At 46.7% G+C, this 15,009-nt stretch overlaps 1 protein-coding gene across 6 annotated transcripts in view; it reads left to right on the top strand.

The window, feature by feature from the left end:
* PDE8B (phosphodiesterase 8B) overlaps positions 1–15,009 on the top strand; it is a 330,903-nt gene that overhangs the window by 257,190 nt on the left and 58,704 nt on the right. The window lies entirely within an intron of this gene.

The following is a 15,009-nucleotide window of genomic DNA, read 5'->3' on the forward strand; positions in this document are numbered from 1 at the left end:
CCCAGCAAGCCTATATCACTTTATTTGTAGTGCACATTGGTTATGATTTAGCTTGTGGCTGAGGAACTCTCCGGACTAATATATGAAGGCACAAAATTCTTCCTCCAAATAAAAAAAAGTCCTATTTTTTATCTTAATTTCTTAATCAGTTGGAAAGTTATATCGATTTGAGCATTTCACCCCTACAAATTCATATCAAAAACAAGAATCATTCCAAAATAGTACTGCGATTTTTTTCTTACCCTTACATCATACAGAGCAATACATCTGAATGTTATCATCTGCAATAACAGAATTTTAAGAAGCCACTGTATTTAATAACCTTTTTTTTTTTTTTTTTTTTTTTGAGACAGAGTCTCGCTCTGTCACCCAGGCTGCAGTGCAGTGGCACAATCTCGGCTCATTGCAGGCTCCACCTCCCGGGTTCACACCATTCTCCTGCCTCAGCCTCCCAAGTAGCTGGGACTACAGGTGCCCGCCACCATGCCCGGCTAATTTTTTTGTACTTTTAGTAGAGATGGAGTTTCACCGTGTTAGCCAGGATGGACTCAATCTCCTGACCTCGTGATCCACCTGCCTAGGCCTCCCAATGTGCTGGGATTACAGGCGTGAGCCACCGCGCCTGGGTAATTTTGTAATGGAGAGCAACATTGGTATAGGTATTTTTTCTATTTGATTAGTACTTTTACTACTGGATTATGTGTATTTTCACTTCATGCATTATAATTTATAGATTAACAATTATACAACAAGCATAATTATCAGTGATCTATTTTTGAAAACTTACAACATGTGGTCTTTGATTTTTATGAAGATTTTAAAGAGGGACATATCTCTAAGGGATTTCAAGGGCTTCTCTGGCATAATCCATTTTAGTAGAGGATGGCAGAGATGTGTGAAGTGCTGGATGAGAAGGTGAAGCCCAGCCAGGCCTGGAGATCAACTGGAACCAGCAGGACGTGAGTAGACAGTGGGGTGAGCACAGTGAGCCCGTGAGGGTCTTCAGTCGGTTGTCTCAGGCTATCAAAGGGGTCCATGTCCATGTGCTCCTTTATAAGATATAGTTCAAGATAAAAATCCTTCCTCCAGTACCGAGAATTTCATCTGAAATCAGGACGTTTTCACATAATACCATGAAGTCATACAAGAGCCAAGTCCTTGGAGACCTCTGGTAAAGGAAAGAATGGCCTTTCATAGGAAAAAAAAGTGTTCCAACAGCCTTATTGCTACATACCAGGAGAAAGAATGAGTTCTTCTTAAGAGCTGACACAGGCAGAAAGAGAGGGACAGGACACCTGGTGTCTCTTTCAAGACGAACTTCTGAACACAAGCAGTGCAGACCAGCATTTCTTGGCTGTGGATCCACAGTAGAGGACACAGTTCCCCTGGGGCTCATTCATTCTCATGCCAGAAATTGACCAAGTACAATTCATGCCTTTCCCCCTACCAACTCAGCCTTGCTCCTCTTCCTTACCCTCTTTCTCACTTAATGACGGGGACCCCCACTCTCCCTGTCACCAGTCTCCCTGCAACTCCATGTGCTCAAGTCCTACCAGTCCTTCATGGCCCAGTGCAAGAAACATTAAGTACCACCTTCTTCCTGAAGGCCCCTGAGGTACCCTCTTTTCTTTGTGTCACCCCCCAACCACCAGCATCATCTTCACAGCTATTTGTGTGCTAAACTGCCCTCTCCCCTCTAGCAGGGCCACTGGTCTGTGCTGTCTTTGTGTGCCCACACTGCCTGGCATGTAGTAGGCCCTCAAGCTGGTAGCTAGCGTTAATGAAACTGAATGTCTCAGTCCTGGCCTCCTGCCAGCTGTAAAGGAGTCCTGGCCTCCTCCCACAGGGGGAGCAGGCAGGTCCTTAGCACAGGACTCTAGCATGCAGGGGTGGGGGGCCACCTGCTTTTTTTCTGACGCTCTAAATAGAAACGCCTTTACTACCATGAATTAGCTGCTGCTCCTAGAAAAGTGGAAACGCAGAGCTCAGATACCCTGAGCCATTGACGTCACCTAATGGTACTGCACAGGCCTAGAGAGACATTTAGATTTTCTAATAACAAAGCATTTTTATACCTCTGGCTAGCTACAGTGTTTTTCCTCCTCGTCAAAGGAGGCTGCAGCGAATGGCAATGGGATCTGTGCTGGGGAGGGCTCCTGTCTGCCGGCAGTTCCAGTGGCGCAGTTTTCTGGGGTTTAGCCCTGATGTCAAAATTGGCCCATGGGTTTGCATTTTAACAAGGTGTGACGCGGTAAGCCAGGCTGCTGCCTCCTGGTAGGGTTTGCTGTCAGCAAAGATCTCTTTTCCTACATGAGCCCTGTAGCTTTTTGCCAAGAGGCTGGAAATGCTCAGTGAGGTTTGTCTGTTGTCTTCCTCTCCTCTGCACACATACTTTCTCCCCAAATATGTGTTAAACACCTGTTCTGTGCTGGCACCAGGGACACGATGCATCTGCCCCCAATGTCAGGGAGGCCACAGACAGGTAAACAGAATAAATACAATGCAGCACAGAGGAAATGTGAACCAAGCACTGGAGAAGCTCAAAACCCAGGACCTAAGGAGGCTGTCTGGGATTTTTAGGTATTGTCTAAAACATGGGCCAACAAACTAGAGCCTGCAGGCCAAATGTGGCCTGCTCTATAAGTAAAGTTTTATTGAAACACGGCCACACTCTCTTGTGTGTTGTGCCTCTGGCTGCTTTCATACTATGGCTACAGAGCTGAGGCCATGTGGCCTGCAGAGCCTAAAGATTTACCCTCTGGTCCTGCACAGAAAAAGGTTGCTGACTTCATTTCTTGAAGATAATTTTCTTTCTTGGATGTTCCATTTTCTTAGGCCAGCAACAGTGTGCCCTGACCTCCCAGAAGTACCCGTTCTCCCCTTCATATACTTCTTTGGGCACCTTTTGCCTTCGTGCCAGCCTCTGCGTCCTGTCTCAAACCTATCTCAATCCCTCCATACTGGTGCGGACACGAGAACCTAGGTCCCCTGCGGCTTTTTCCTTTTCACAAGGACAAAATCCAAATGCAAATTCGTGGCTCAAACTTCAGAATTTCAAGGATCTGCAACCATGGTCCAGGAGTCATACTTGCATAGGGAAAAAAGGAGGCAGTTAGGGCCCTGACATTATATCAGCTCTTGTGTTTTGTTTTGTTTTGTTTTGTTTTGTTTTGTTTGGGACAGAGTCTCGCTCTGTTGCCCAGGCTGGAGTGCAGTGGCACGATCTCGGCTCACTGCAACCTCTGCCTCCTGGGTTCAAGCAATCCTCCTGCCTCAGCCTCCCAAGTAACTGGGATTATAGGTGTGCATCACGATGCCCAGCTAATTTTTGTACTTTGTGGAGACAGGGTTTCACCATGTTGGCCAGGCTGGTCTTAAACTCCTGACCTCAAGTGATCCACCTGCCTCAGCCTCCCGAAGTGCTGGGATTACAGGTATAAGCCACTGCACCCAGCCATCAGCTCTTATTCTTTTTACATTTTAATGTGGCTACTACAAGTTTTAAATTACATATGTGGTTTGCATGTGTGGCTCACACAATATTTTTATTGGACAGACCTGGTCTGAACTTTCCCTCCCATGCCAAATCCCATCACAGATTCACCTCACTTGCCCTTGTGCAGGTGATGGGATGCTAATGAGCTACAGACATCCTCTCGTTTCTAGCAATGAGTCAGCTCCAGATTCACTGAGCCTCCAGGAAACCACGCTGTAACCAGTTTCTCAGGCCCCTAGGAGGCTTTTACCCTCCCTCACTGAGGACATTCTGATGGGTGCTTAAGCAAACCTATAGAGAGTGTCTTTGCGGGGAGATGCAGGGCCCCTTTCAGTCATTCTCAAACTGCTGCAGAAAGTTAGGTCTCACTTTCTAGAGCTCTTTGGTGGACAGTGGGGAGTACCATGTCCTACTGAGTGTACTCAGGCAAGGGGACACCACAGCCCTCAGAAAACTGAGCAGAAGTGGGATGCGTGGGAGCCAGTGAGGGCCAGTGGACAGTTAGACACAGTCATCATCCCTGAGTTGTCTGGGCAGCAAAGTGGGGAAGGCTTATTCTCAAAGAGACCACACATGCTTAGAAACCCTTTAGCCATGGGTTGAGATGGTGGGTTAAAGGAGATGGTAATCCTCCCCTAATTAGAATGACCTCCTGCCCTTTCGTGGGAACAGAGCAAGGCCACCAGTTGATAGCTAGTAAGATGTTTTTTCCTGGCACAGCCTGGCTTCACCAGCGTGTCACAGAGAGACTGCCCCACAGTTCTCACCAGGCTCTAGGACCTTCTCTCCAAGCCCAGCAGGTCCTGGAACATGGGCCTTGTCTGAGATATGTGCAGTCTGAGTGTGACTGACAGGCTGCTCCACTAAGCACCCTTGGTTGATTTGTGTCTTGCCTGGCAGTACTGTGCTCACAGCCCCCTGAACCCACAAGGACCCAAGGACTCAAGGACTCTGTAGTTGCCTGTGCCCAGTACTCCAGGAAGGAGGCCGCCTCATGCCATCTTTCTTTTCTCCCTCCCTCTTTTGCCTTCTCTCTTTTATCCACACTCTACCTTCAGTCACCTTCTGTAGGCCTCCAGACAGTCCACAGATTTTCCCATTCAGTCCTTACACCTGCTTGGACCATCCTCTCGATGGGTTTCTGCTGCCTATGACCCTTGGTGGCCCATTCTCGTTCCCACCCCCAGGCCAGCCTTCTCTTGGGCGTGTCCTTGGCCTTCACTGCCCCCATGCCTTTACTGTCCCCACATTTGGCCATTTCTGTTTCTCTCACCCCTTACCTTTCTAGGGGTGGTGTGGCCGATGGGCCTGTTCATGATTTGGGGCCTTCTCCTCCAGCTTCTGGCAAACCATGATCCTTAGCACTAACAGAGTCTAATATCTCATGGCATTCTCAGCAGAACTGAGAGAAGAGGGTGGTGGGGGCAGGAACGAGGAGAGAGAGGCACATGGATTTACTTACTAGGTTCTGTTCATTGCTAAGTAGTGATAAAAACAAAATTTAGGCCGGGCGCGGTGGCTCAAGCCTGTAATCCCAGCACTTTGGGAGGCCGAGACGGGCGGATCACGAGGTCAGGAGATCGAGACCATCCTGGCTAACACAGTGAAACCCCGTCTCTACTAAAAATACAAAAACTTAGCCAGGCGAGGTGGCGGGCGCCTGTAGTCCCAGCTACTCAGGAGGCTGAGGCAGGAGAATGGCGTAAACCCGGGAGGCGGAGCTTGCAGTGAGCTGAGATCCGGCCACTGCACTCCAGCCTGGGTGACAGAGCGAGACTCCGTCTCAAAAAAAAAAAAAAAAAAAAAAAAACAAAATTTAAATTTGTCCTAAATTCCTAGTATTTGGCTCTTTTACATGCTTTTAAATGGTGTGGACCTTTTGTTGCTTCCCTGCCCTTTAGCACTCAACTCAGCTTCTCCTCCCTCCAAGAAATCTTCCAAACCTTCCAGCCCATGTCTCTACCCTGTAAAGAGGGAGCAGGGACACTTTTTGTGTGCACCACCCAACTGGATCATTAATCTTATGCTGCTTTGGGTGAGTTCTTGCCTTAGGGCGGGGACTATGGATTATGCCTCTTCGTCCTTCCTACTGTGTATATCCCATAGACATCAGGAATCCCACAGACATCAGGAAATTATTTTGAAAACTAGCTTTTACTCCTTAACACAATAACCTTTGGATGGCATAGGAAATTAAAGATGCAGCTTCTGTCTTATCCCGAATTCTTATTCCATGTAGAGTTGATCTATATGTAGCCAATATATGTCTCACATGGTGTTACAAAGAATAGTTTCTGTACTCTTCCAAGGCACACATCCAAGTGTGACTTCTTTTTTAAAAATTTGGAGAAAAAGGCTACCGCAACTGAAAACATGACTGCAGTTATCTCTAAAAGCAGCTAGTCACAGTTAGCAATGTATTTTATGCAATTGGAATATTACTATGACACAGACTTTGTACACGTGTACCTTCTTTGTGTGCCCCGAAATATTTATTGACATATTTGGTAAAGCCACAAGATAAACAAAATTATCCAAACATTTCCACTTAGCTTTAGTACGTATTTACAAGAATCTATTTAAAGAAAGGCCTCCGATATTGCGAAACCAGATTTTTTTCCTGAGAAACCACGTTTGGAACAGCCAAACCCTGAGCAGACATGAATGGAATACCTGTCACACATCAGGGACTGTGGGAGGCTCTGAGGGCACAAAATAAGCAGGGGCTTGCGGCAGGGAGGAGGGGACAGGGGCGGGGGTACTGAGAATCCAGCTGTAGAATTGTGTGCTTGGGAAGTCGTGGCTTAGAGGAGAGAGAGACAACTTCATGCCTGGTGGTGATGGTGGCTGTTGAAGGTGACCATGCCAGGCTCTGTGAAGTTCCAGAGCATCTGAAGCTGAGAGGGGGCTCTCTTGGCTTGTGAGGGAAAGGGTAAGCCGAGAACATTCTGGGCATGTACACCTACACTGAGCATGATGTGAGAGGAGGCTGCCTAGTTTCAGGTAGACACAGGTGCCCTTTGCCCTGGCAGAGAAGCTTACCCTCATGGCCTGCAGAACAGCAGGCCGGTGGGTGTCTGCCCTGCATGAATGGGGTTTGTTTGACCCGTCTGTTCTCTCATTCTGTCCTCTCTGCTACATCAAGGATGTTTATAAGGCAATGGATGTTTGTTTATAAGGTATCCCTCTGGTGGGCATAAGTGGGAGGTGGAGGATGGGAAAATCAGAAGGGAAGAAGCTGGAAATAAAGTGTCTCTGTGTGAGACCAGTAATGCCTGCTCACCAGTAATAACCAGCTTCAGCAGGGACCCCCTGACCCGCACCCTACCTCACCTCACCCTTAGCTAAGCCTCAGTCCTGGAGGCCTAAACATAGAGAAAAAATAATTTGACTTAAGAAAAGTGAGATAGACTGCCGGGCGCCGTGGCTCACACCTGTAATCCCACCACTTTGGGAGGCTGAGGCGGGCAGATCATGAGGTCAGGAATTTAAGAACAGCCTGACCAACATGGTGAAACCCCATCTCTACGAAAAATACAAAAATTAGCTGGGCATGGTAGCGGGCACTGGTAATCCCAGCCACTCAGGAGGCTGAGGCAGGAGAATTGCTTGAACCTGGGAGGCAGAGGTTGCAGTGAGCCAAGATCACACCACTACACTCCAGTGACGCAGCGAGACTCCGTCTCAAAAAAAAAAAAGAAGAAAAGAAAAGTAAGATAGGTTTGGTAATGAATGATGAACAGACATAGCTGAGCTATTTCTTAAAAATGAATGTTATCTATTTATCTCGAATGCATTGAAGTCCACTAGGATTTAAAGACGAGTATTATGTTGGCCTTTGGGAGGAGGATTTTTTCCCCATAAGTTTAACTAAAATTCCAAAGGTTGCACTTCTACATGACTTGTGTCATTCAGACTATTACAAGATGCTGCTCACTCCAGAGGCTTGTACTAATTAAGCCCAAGAGACTTACAGTACCTTAGGCCTGAATTCCGTTAAAGTTTTACTTATTTACCAATTTTTAGGTCACTTGTGGGTGTTAGCACTCTATGGAAAATTTTCTTTTTCCAAAGCAACAGTTGGTGGCTGACTTCTCAGAAGGAATTCTTCACCTCACATGAAGGAATCAGTTTCTGGCATTTTGCTCAACCTAAATCATCCATTCAGTGAGCATGCAGTGCCTGCTGGCGCTTGGCCCAGTGGAAGATACAGGATGGATGAGACTGAAGTCACTCCTTACATCTGCTCTTGCTAGAACAGAATCCCTGGCTTGGCTAATGGGACCCCCATTTACCCAGTCACCCCCATCCTAACCTGGGAACCACCTTTAGCATCCTTGCTTTCCTGAGTCCCCTGCATCCTAGAAGACACTTAGTTCCAAAGATGATGTCTTCGTAACAACTCTTGACTCCATGCCCACTTCCCCACCCCACCACCACTTCCTTCAAGCCATTATGACCTCTCATCCTACAGAGCCTCATGACTGCTCCCTCTGCCTCCTTGTAATATGTGCTGGAGCCAGTTCATACCGACTTGTGAAAACTGATTGTTTAATTTTCTGGAATTTTGTGATTTAGTGTTAAACCAGCCATTATTAAAACTTAAATTATATAAGCATGCATTTAAGCAAATTTTATTTGTAAGAAGTAATAAGTACTTAAAATCCATCCCTTCCCAAGCACATAACTATATTTTACTATTATGTGTGTTCTTGACATTCTGTACATCTGTTTTATCTGTATTACGGAAATGCCAGATAAAGCTGTGCCCTGCACACGTCTTCCCAACTGCACGTTCAGTGACATCATTCTGGCAGTTTTAAACAGCCATGAAGGGAATATTTTTAGATCAAGAAAATTGGCAAACTCTACAAATCAGGACTTATTTTTTTATTGATTTTTCTGGACTTAAAAAAGTGATGAAGAAAATGTTAATAATACCAGATAAACTTAAATATATATCAGGTCTATAGTAGTTTCATTGTGAATAACACAAAAATAACAAGATTGATTCCCCCAGTATTTACAAACTATTATTTGATTCAACAAAGTTCTTCACATCACTGACAAATGAGTGAAATTCATATGTACGTCTTTGTTACTTGCCTTTCATCTTACTTTTTGATGTAAATGAAAATATCAACTAACATTTATGCCAAGACTCCACTCATTCATCAACTGTAACCGTAAATTGGCTGCTGATACAAGAGGTCAAAAAAACCAGCAAAAGCATTTTGTGGGAATCCATTGGCTATATAGACTCTACAACCAAGAGTGCCTTATATTTGAATATTGTTTTGAAATTGTGTGCTATACATTCTTTATATTAGGGATTGGGAAATTGTTTTCTTAAAGGGCCAGATAGTAAACATTAGGCCATACGGTCTCTGTCGAACTAGTTAGCTCAACTCTGCCATTGTAGTGGGAAAGCAGCCATAGATGATATATAAATGACGGGCAAAGCTATGTTCTAATGAAATTGTATTTACAGAAACAGGTGGCCAGTTCATACTGACTTGAGAAAATTGATTGTTTAATTTTCTGGAATTTTGTAATTTAGTTGTTAAACCAGCCATTATTAAAAATTAAATTACATAAACATGCAATTAAGCAAATGTTATATTTAAGAAGTAACAAGAACAGCCCATCCCTTCCCATGCACGTTACTATAGTTCACTATCATGTTAGTAATGTCAAGAGCATACATGATAGTAAGCTATAGTAATGTGCTATGTGGCCATATGCTAAATTATGGCCTGGGCCGTTATTTCCTGACCTCTGCTTTATATCAGTAAAATGTATAATAAACTTATGTTCGGCTATCTTCGCTTTTTCAGCAAACTGGTGGTTAAACCCTTAGCAGCACACCGTTGACTGCTATCCTATCCGGTCCCCAGTCCTCATTCTGAAGGGCTGAGTGGTGATTCCTCATCACTGACTAAACCATCATCAGGCATCTTTGAGGAGCACACTCCTGCCTTCCTGCCCCACTTTCCCTGCCACCTTCCCAAGCCACACTAGGCTGTTTGTAGTTCTCTGGACATGCCAGGCTTGGCCATACCTCTGTGTATCACTTCCTTGTCTAGCGTGCTCGTCCTTCCTCCTGTCCTCCTGGACAACTCTTGGTCCCCTGACCCAGGTCAGGAGTCCCCTCTGTGACTACCCCAGGCCACCTCTCTCCTTCTCCCCGCTGTGGAGTGGATTTGGCGCTGACCGCACTATCGCTGCTCAGCCTGACCAGACCATCCAGGGCAGCATCATGTCTTGGTCCCTATGTCCCCATCTCCCACTGATGCTGCTGAATGCACTTAGTAAAGATTCGATCAGTGGAGCTTATGGAAGAGCCTATGTTTTAATAATCCAAGTAAGATGTCTTTCGTGTTGACATTTTGTATCCGTTACTCTCCAAGTGCATTTCATACATTAACTCCTGCAATCCTTACCACAACTCCAGGAGAGAAATACTAGGCTTCCCTTTCTACAGATGAGGAAACTGAGGCTTGAAGTGGTCAAGAAACCTGTCCAGGCTTCACATGGGATGCGTGGGGCAGAACCAGGATTCTAACCCTAAAGTAGTTAGCAATATGTAAATAAAAGAAGCAGAAGTGCATCTTTGGAGAATTCATAAGAGAAAGGTTTCCCTTGCTTGGGAAGTGAGGGGATGACTTCATGAAGGAGGTGTTGACTGATATGGATTTCAGCAGTGGATAGAATACGTCATTGTAGGCCAGGTGCGGTGGCTTATGCCTGTAATCCCAGCACTTTGGGAGGCCGAGGTGGGCAGATCACGAGGTCAGGAGTTTGAGACCAGCCTGGCCAACATGGTGAAACCCCATCTCTACTAAAAAATACAAAAAGTAGCCAGGCGTGGTGGTGGTTGCCTGTAATCCCAGCTACTCAGGAGGCTGAGACAGAAGAATCACTTGAATCCAGGAGGCGGAGGTTGCAGTGAGCTGAGATCCCGCCATTACACTCCAGCCTGGGTGACAGAGCAAGACTCCGTCTCGGAAAAAAAAAAAAAAGAATATGTCATTGTAGGGAGAGGAATCCTCTGCAAAAGTGAAAAGGCAACAAGAGGCAGGAGAGGAGATGATCAAGCGTGACTGGATCCCTCGATGCTTAGAGTAGGGGAGCTTGAGCTGAGGGTACAGTTGGTGCCCAGATGCTCAGCTGCCCACCTGGCTTGGCCTGGCTTCATCCACAGTCCATACCCTACCTCCAGGTGCTTCAGGGTCCACAGCCACCCTGGCGGGTGTTTGGACTGAAGTAGATCCATGCCATGTGGATGGGCCTGTTTATGTGATGTGCCATGGAAGGGAGTGGCAGGTGGGCAGCTTGGAGGCATGAGTGAAAAGCTGAGAGAGTGCAATAGCTAACTGCTGAGAAGCCTGGGTCTCTTGTATGGAAAACTGGAGGCCCAGACCTGCATAGCTCCTTGAAGGCCATGAGAGCACCTCGTCCAGGAGTGGGCATAGTTGGGCACGCAGTAATGTAAATGGAGTAGTAAATGTCAGCTCTGACTGCAGCATTTCAGTTCAGCTTGCCACCACACTTCGGAGGTATGCAGCCAACTGCACTTAAAACCCAGCCATTGTACCACCTGCTTCTTTGTCCATAGGACCCTTTATTTCTACCATGGTCAAAGCAGTGTTCCTCACATAAGATCGGACTCAAGCATCTGCGCCTTCGCTTATGTGATGCCTCATTTAAATAATTTATAAGAACAAAATTCCAAGAGGTATGGTTTCCTCCAGTGCCATTGCTGGAAAAAGAAGTGAGGAGGAGGAAGAATTTGGAGTGTTCTTCCGTCCGCTTCTCACCCTGGTTTACTGAAGACTGGGTTTCCTGGGTGAGATTTCAGAGCCCAGCTCCAGGAAACTGAAGAAAGTGTGCATTTACTCATCCTGACCAGCTGTCCCTAAACCCAGAATCACCATGAAAGGAGTGGCTTTAATGGTACTTTTCCTCATTCATTATTTGTTAGTCAAACAAGATGGCTGCAGGATGGGAGGCTGAACAACTGCAATGTATGTACTCGAGGGTCTGGGGAGGAAGAAAAGGGCCAGGTCTCAGCGGGTGCCATTCATTCTGCAAGTGCCTAGTGAGCACTTTCATAGCAAACACAACCCTCAACTATGGCACGACGAAGAGAAAGCGTGGGGAAGCCTGCTCTCAAGCTGTTTTGGGTGTAGTAGAGGTTTGTGAGAAGGTTTCAGATCACTGGAACTGTTGAAAAGAGTTTGTCTATTCGCAGAGCTTTGGCCCACAAGTTACAAAGGAAGCAAAAGGCAGATTCATAAGAAGCCAGTTGTAATCCATAGGGAACACGGGACCTGTCTGATGGCGGAAATCCCTACAGGAGGAACTTTCACATTCACCCACTGGTGCTAGGGAACGGCAGCCCCTTCAGCACCTGTGTTCAATGAGGAGGCGTGTGGAAAGGCTAACATAGTGGCTCCCAACCTTGGCTGCACATTGGAATCACCTGGAGAATTATCAAAGAAAAAACAACAAAACAGGCTCTGATAGATTGGGTCTGGGGTGCAGTCTGTGCATGAGGATTTCTGAGAGCGCCCCAGGGGAATCCGATGTACTGCTGAGGTTGAGAACCACCAAATTTCTGAGTGAATTAGATCTGGTGCGATCATGTTATGTTAGCTGAGGGAGCTTTCCTGCCGGACGTCTTGGAGGGGAACAAGACTGATTTGACCAAAAACTCATGTTAAGGCAGGCTGATAGAAGGATGGCCTTTGTATAATTCTCACAGGGAAGACCAGGCAACTGTGGAACTGCCAGGGGTAGGGACCATGCCTTCATCATCATCATCATCATCATCATCATCTATCTGCCTCCTAGGTCCTGGCACACAGGAAATATCTATTGAATAAATGTTGCATCCAGGCAGAGAGAAGCCATAGTGTTTGGGTAGCAGAAGTGGTTTCTGAGAGACAGGCCTGTGTGTGCCCTTCCTCAGGCTTTGTCAGGGCCAGGGAGCTTGAAGCATAGTTTGGCTTCCAGAGCAGGCACTGGCCCAACAGAAGGCTGACCTGGGCAAAGCTGCGCTCCTGACTGGACTCAGCACTGTGAGGATGTGGCTCTGACTGTCTTGTCAGCCATGTTTCTGGCACTTAGCACGAAGCCTGGCGCACAGGAGGTGCTTCTGAAGGGGTGGATGATGTGCCGGACAGTCAGCCCTCTTCCTGCAATTGGCTTCGGGCAGCGGAGCTCCTGTATCTGCAGAGCCTGACCTGAAGGCAGTTTACTTCCTGATCACAGTGAGATTTGGGGACAAATGCAACAAAAATTCATTCCACAGTCTGCATCCCAAGCCCCTATCTGATTCAGCTGACAGGTTTTGGTTTTTTTTTTCCCACATTTTTCCAATTTCTCTTCCACATTAATGCTTTATGGTTTGAGATTTGATAGGGGAAGTAATAGTGTGAATGGGATTTATATAGTTTCCTGCTTCAATTGAAATTAGTAAAATTCACCCAACATCCTTTAGGCTATGAGAACTTTGGTTTTTTTTTTTTTTAAATCTTCAATAGATCATCGTCCCTGCGACACTGCACCACCAAAACTCCAAGCCTTGTTCCTCTGCCTGTCACTACCAGGCTCTCAGATACAGCAAACAGCTGCCCCCTTTAGCCACAGAAGCACAATATTCCGGGTAAGCAGTTGAGAGGTGAGATCCAAAGCACGTGCCTGGTTATCACCGTGGGGCGAGAGTCCAGAGACAGCAGTTGTTGAGTAGGCCCTGGGGTCGGTCAGCTGTGCCAAGTGGTCCAGGCTCAGGCAGGGGCAGCTTTTTGCATTAGAGGGCAGATCACCACTGCTCCACCGCCGTCCGGGGCTCTTCCTCTGTGCCTAAGAACCATGGTGCCTGTGCTTGGGGAATTCACTGCTGTGGAAACAGCCTCGTGGGTATGCGGGGGTCTGCCTGGCCTGCAGCAGCTTCATGAGGCCAGAGTGGGGCCTGTGTATGTTCTTTCATCTTCTGATAAATGTCCCTCAGAGGGAATTGTCTGAACAGTGGCCCCAGAGACATGTTCTATATTAGGAATTTAAAGTGACATTAAAAACTGCAACATCTTTAAAACATCCAACCAAAGGTTCTAGGGACTTTGGGGCTGGAGGCCTTGCTCCTGGATAGCAGCCCCACGGTGGCCATCAAGGGCCCTTCGGTGCAGATGTCCCCTGGGGCATCTGTGCAGAGAATGTGCAAGGTCAGGCCCAAGTAGGCCCTCCAGAGGCAGAAGCTGATGATGACCAAGGGGGTCTAGGCCCCTTGGGGCCTCTCAACTCATTAGCTTCTATGGGGCCAATAGGGTAAAACTGTTGGGGAAAAGGACCTTTCAAAAATTCTTTTTAGACAATGTGGACTGTTATTTGTAAACTTACAAAGAGGAGGATATGCTAAAACATTGTTTTCTCAAAAAAAGAAAAAAAAACCCACACACACACACAAATGTCTTCACGTAAAAAGGAAAGGGAAGAGAAACTTGCCTCACTGTCTTCAGAATTCAGTTCCTCCTTACACAGCTGCTGAAGGTTAGTGGTGTTCTGATGAATTCCTCAGGTGCACTCTGGTTCCTCTTGAATCAGTGGTGCAGAGCGGAGAAGCAGATGCTGCAGCCAGTGAGCATCGTCCCTCTTGGAGTGGCCAGTGCAGTTATCCCTTCCCCTTGTGTTTGAACTAATCTGGGGCCCAAAGCACACTTTCCAGCTAGTCTTCCTGGCAATGACCTTGACCTTTGATCTGGAAATACCAACTGGAAGCCTGGGGAGTTCTTTTTTTTTTTTTTTTTTTTTGACAGAGTCTTGCTCTGTTCCCAGGCTGGAGTGCAGTGGCGCAATCTTGGCTCACTGTAACCTCTGCCTCCCAGGTTCAAGCAATTCTCCTGCCTCAGCCTCCCAAGTAGCTGGGATTATAGGCGCACGCCACCATGCCCAACTAATTTTTGTATTTTTAGTAGAGACGGGGTTTCACCATGTTGGCCAGGATGGTCTCAATCTCCTGACCTCGTGATCTGCCCACCTCGGCCTCCCAAAGTGCTGGGATTATAGGCATGAGCACCATGCCCGGCCAGAGAATTCTACCTTTTTCTAAGGCTTCCAGCAATACTGAGCCACAGACCTGGGTGAGTCATCTGCACTTGCAGCGCTCTTCACAAAAGCCCCCGACTTGTTCTCAGTCCTGAACTGGCTCCCCTGGCCATCCCTCTGGCATGTCATTGTTGGGGCCAATGAGGCTGGCGTGCCCTTTGTCACTAATATGTACCCGTATGAGAATAAGAGATAAATTGAAAAACTTTTGATTCCCTGGTGAAATCTTAACCTTTGGCATCTCATTTTCAGTGGTAGTATTTAGAGAATAAAGTGTAATTTTGTGTTTGGTCTTTCAAATCCATCTCTCTTATTCCTTCGGAATCATCTTCACTTTCTCCAGCATCACTGAATTAAAGCAATTCTTCCTCTCCCAATCCATCCGGCACCCCCTTCCAGATTTATCT

Source organism: Papio anubis, chromosome 5, assembly GCF_008728515.1.
Source record: "Papio anubis isolate 15944 chromosome 5, Panubis1.0, whole genome shotgun sequence".
NCBI classification, from domain to species: Eukaryota; Metazoa; Chordata; class Mammalia; order Primates; family Cercopithecidae; genus Papio; species Papio anubis.